At 45.0% G+C, this 5,000-nt stretch overlaps 1 protein-coding gene across 1 annotated transcript in view; it reads left to right on the plus strand.

Annotated features, from left to right (window-relative positions):
- Positions 1-5,000, plus strand: part of LOC138865096 (uncharacterized) — an 11,680-nt gene that overhangs the window by 5,583 nt on the left and 1,097 nt on the right. The window lies entirely within an intron of this gene.

Genomic DNA, 5,000 nt, shown 5'->3' on the forward strand with positions numbered 1-5,000 from the left:
AGGATGTCATAGAGATATGTTGGGGCAGCATTTTCAAGGGGCATGAGGATGTCAGAGAGATATGTTGGGGCAGCATTTTCAAGGGGCATGAGGATGTCATAGAGATATGTTGGGGCAGCATTTTCAAGGGGCATGAGGATGTCAGAGAGGTATGTTGGGGCAGCATTTTCAAGGGGCATGAGGATGCCATAGAGATATGTTGGGGCAGCATTTTCAAGGGGCATGAGGATGTCAGAGAGATATGTTGGGGCAGCATTTTCAAGGGGCATGAGGATGTCAGAGAGGTATGTTGGGGCAGCATTTTCAAGGGGCATGAGGATGTCAGAGAGGTATGTTGGGGCAGCATTTTCAAGGGGCATGAGGATGTCAGAGAGGTATGTTGGGGCAGCATTTTCAAGGGGCATGAGGATGTCATAGAGATATGTTGGGGCAGCATTTTCAAGGGGCATGAGGATGTCAGAACGGTATGTTGGGGCAGCATTTTCAAGGGGCATGAGGATGTCATAGAGATATGTTGGGGCAGCATTTTTAAGGGGCATGAGGACGTCAGAGAGATATGTTGGGGCAGCATTTTCAAGGGGCATGAGGATGTCAGAACGGTATGTTGGAGCAGCATTTTCAAGGGGCATGAGGATGTCATAGAGATATGTTGGGGCAGCATTTTCAAGGGGCATGAGGATGTCAGAGAGGTATGTTGGGGCAGCATTTTCAAGGGGCATGAGGATGTCAGAGAGATATGTTGGGGCAGCATTTTCAAGGGGCATGAGGATGTCAGAACGGTATGTTGGGGCAGCATTTTCAAGGGGCATGAGGATGTCATAGAGATATGTTGGGGCAGCATTTTTAAGGGGCATGAGGATGTCAGAGAGGTATGTTGGGGCAGCATTTTTAAGGGGCATGAGGATGTCAGAGAGGTATGTTGGGGCAGCATTTTCAAGGGGCATGAGGATGTCATAGAGATATGTTGGGGCAGCATTTTCAAGGGGCATGAGGATGTCATAGAGATATGTTGGGGCAGCATTTTCAAGGGGCATGAGGATGTCAGAGAGATATGTTGGGGCAGCATTTTTAAGGGGCATGAGGATGTCATAGAGATATGTTGGGGCAGCATTTTCAAGGGGCATGAGGATGTCAGAGAGGTATGTTGGGGCAGCATTTTCAAGGGGCATGAGGATGTCATAGAGATATGTTGGGGCAGCATTTTCAAGGGGCATGAGGATGTCAGAGAGATATGTTGGGGCAGCATTTTCAAGGGGCATGAGGATGTCAGAGAGGTATGTTGGGGCAGCATTTTCAAGGGGCATGAGGATGTCAGAACGGTATGTTGGGGCAGCATTTTCAAGGGGCATGAGGATGTCAGAGAGGTATGTTGGGGCAGCATTTTCAAGGGGCATGAGGATGTCATAGAGATATGTTGGGGCAGCATTTTTAAGGGGCATGAGGATGTCAGAGAGGTATGTTGGGGCAGCATTTTCAAGGGGCATGAGGATGTCAGAGAGATAAGTTGGGGCAGCATTTTCAAGGGGCATGAGGATGTCAGAGAGATATGTTGGGGCAGCATTTTCAAGGGGCATGAGGATGTCAGAACGGTATGTTGGGGCAGCATTTTCAAGGGGCATGAGGATGTCAGAGAGATATGTTGGGGCAGCATTTTCAAGGGGCATGAGGATGTCATAGAGATATGTTGGGGCAGCATTTTCAAGGGGCATGAGGATGTCAGAACGGTATGTTGGAGCAGCATTTTCAAGGGGCATGAGGATGTCAGACAGGTATGTTGGGGCAGCATTTTCAAGGGGCATGAGGATGTCATAGAGATATGTTGGGGCAGCATTTTTAAGGGGCATGAGGATGTCAGAGAGGTATGTTGGGGCAGCATTTTCAAGGGGCATGAGGATGTCAGAGAGATATGTTGGGGCAGCATTTTCAAGGGGCATGAGGATGTCAGAGAGATATGTTGGGGCAGCATTTTCAAGGGGCATGAGGATGTCATAGAGATATGTTGGGGCAGCATTTTCAAGGGGCATGAGGATGTCAGAGAGGTATGTTGGGGCAGCATTTTCAAGGGGCATGAGGATGTCAGAGAGGTATGTTGGGGCAGCATTTTCAAGGGGCATGAGGATGTCATAGAGATATGTTGGGGCAGCATTTTCAAGGGGCATGAGGATGTCAGAGAGATATGTTGGGGCAGCATTTTCAAGGGGCATGAGGATGTCAGAGAGGTATGTTGGGGCAGCATTTTCAAGGGGCATGAGGATGTCAGAACGGTATGTTGGGGCAGCATTTTCAAGGGGCATGAGGATGTCAGAGAGGTATGTTGGGGCAGCATTTTCAAGGGGCATGAGGATGTCATAGAGATATGTTGGGGCAGCATTTTCAAGGGGCATGAGGATGTCAGAACGGTATGTTGGGGCAGCATTTTCAAGGGGCATGAGGATGTCATAGAGATATGTTGGGGCAGCATTTTTAAGGGGCATGAGGATGTCAGAGAGATATGTTGGGGCAGCATTTTTAAGGGGCATGAGGATGTCAGAGAGGTATGTTGGGGCAGCATTTTCAAGGGGCATGAGGATGTCATAGAGATATGTTGGGGCAGCATTTTCAAGGGGCATGAGGATGTCAGAGAGATAAGTTGGGGCAGCATGTTCAAGGGGCATGAGGATGTCAGAGAGATATGTTGGGGCAGCATTTTCAAGGGGCATGAGGGTGGGAGAGAGGTATGTTGGGGGAGCATTTTCAAGGGGCATGAGGATGTCATAGAGATATGTTGGGGCAGCATTTTCAAGGGGCATGAGGATGTCAGAGAGATAAGTTGGGGCAGCATTTTCAAGGGGCATGAGGATGTCAGAGAGATATGTTGGGGCAGCATTTTTAAGGGGCATGAGGATGTCAGAGAGGTATGTTGGGGCAGCATTTTCAAGGGGCATGAGGATGTCAGAGAGATATGTTGGGGCAGCATTTTCAAGGGGCATGAGGATGTCAGAACGGTATGTTGGGGCAGCATTTTCAAGGGGCATGAGGATGTCAGAGAGGTATGTTGGGGCAGCATTTTCAAGGGGCATGAGGATGTCATAGAGATAAGTTGGGGCAGCATTTTCAAGGGGCATGAGGATGTCATAGAGATATGTTGGGGCAGCATTTTCAAGGGGCATGAGGATGTCAGAGAGATAAGTTGGGGCAGCATTTTCAAGGGGCATGAGGATGTCAGAGAGATATGTTGGGGCAGCATTTTCAAGGGGCATGAGGATGTCATAGAGATATGTTGGGGCAGCATTTTCAAGGGGCATGAGGATGTCAGAACGGTATGTTGGGGCAGCATTTTTAAGGGACATGAGGATGTCAGAGAGGTATGTTGGGGCAGCATTTTCAAGGGGCATGAGGATGTCAGAGAGGTATGTTGGGGCAGCATTTTCAAGGGGCATGAGGATGTCAGAGAGGTATGTTGGGGCAGCATTTTTAAGGGACATGAGGATGTCATAGAGATATGTTGGGGCAGCATTTTCAAGGGGCATGAGGATGTCATAGAGATATGTTGGGGCAGCATTTTCAAGGGGCATGAGGATGTCAGAGAGGTATGTTGGGGCAGCATTTTCAAGGGGCATGAGGATGTCAGAGAGGTATGTTGGGGCAGCATTTTCAAGGGGCATGAGGATGTCAGAGAGGTATGTTGGGGCAGCATTTTCAAGGGGCATGAGGATGTCAGAGAGGTATGTTGGGGCAGCATTTTCAAGGGGCATGAGGATGTCAGAGAGGTATGTTGCGGCAGCATTTTTAAGGGGTGTGAGAATTCATAACAAAATTCTAAATTCATAACTAAAATCTAAACACGTAAAATTTAAATCTAAACTCTTTACCTTAGTTTTAAATTTTCAATCGATATTCTAAACTTCCAAATTCCCAAACCTGAATGATTGATCAAACAAAAGAAAACGTCGAATTCTATATTCTAATTCTAGATTCCCAAATCTGATTATCAAACACAAAAAACACCAAATTCTAAACTCCAGATCTGACTTTCAAACCCGTACACAAAATCTAATTTCTGATTCTAAATTCCCAAACATAAAAATCAAGCACAAAAAAGAATGAAAATATCTAAATTATAATTTTATTTCCCAAATCTTAAATCCAACCTTAACGCTTCAACTTCAAATTCAAAATTCTAAAATCTCTTTTCTAGCTCTCCAGCTTTCCTTCCCCTCGGAATCTGAACTTCAAAATCAAAATTCTAAATCTCTTCTCTCTCTCCTTTTTTTTCTCTGAATTTAATTTCAAAGTTCAAAAATCTAAATTCTAAATATTTCCCCAGAGCCTAAACTTTTAAAAAATCTGAATTCCTCTTCTTCCTCTCCCTCAGATTTCCGACTTCAAAATCAGAATTCTAAAGCTTTCTTCTCCCTCACCCTTTTTCCTTCTCAGATTTCCGACTGCAAAATCAGAATTCTATTTTTTCCCTCTCCCTCTTTCTCCTCAGATTCTAAATTTCAAAATCAAAATTCCAGTCTCTTTTCCCCTCTCCCTCTCCCTTTTCCATCCCCTCAGATTCTAAGCTTCAAATTCAAAATTCGAATATCTCTTTTCTTCCTCTCCCTTTCCCCCCCTCAGATTTTAAACTGAAATCAAAATTGTAATATCTCTTTTCTTCCTCTTTCTCCTTCCCCTCAGATTGTAAACTTCAAATTCAAAATTCTAAAGAAAAAAACATTGCCCTCTCCCTCTTTCCTTCCCAGATTTCCGACTTCAAAATCAAAAATCCCCAAAGAAAACAGAAAGAAAAAAAAAATCCCTCTCCCTCTCTCCTTCCCAGATTTCCGACTTCAAAATCAAAAATCCCCAAAGAAAACAGAAAGAAAAAGAAAAAAAACTCTCCCTCTTTTTTTTCCTTCCCAGATTTCCGACTTCAAAATCACCACTCCCCCCTCAAAAAAAAAAAAAAAAAAAAAATCCCGTTCCCTCTTTCCTTCTCAGATTTCCGACTTCAAAATCAAAAATCCCCAAAGAAA

The sequence above is a fragment of the Penaeus vannamei genome, chromosome 19 (genome assembly GCF_042767895.1).
Source record: "Penaeus vannamei isolate JL-2024 chromosome 19, ASM4276789v1, whole genome shotgun sequence".
NCBI classification, from domain to species: Eukaryota; Metazoa; Arthropoda; class Malacostraca; order Decapoda; family Penaeidae; genus Penaeus; species Penaeus vannamei.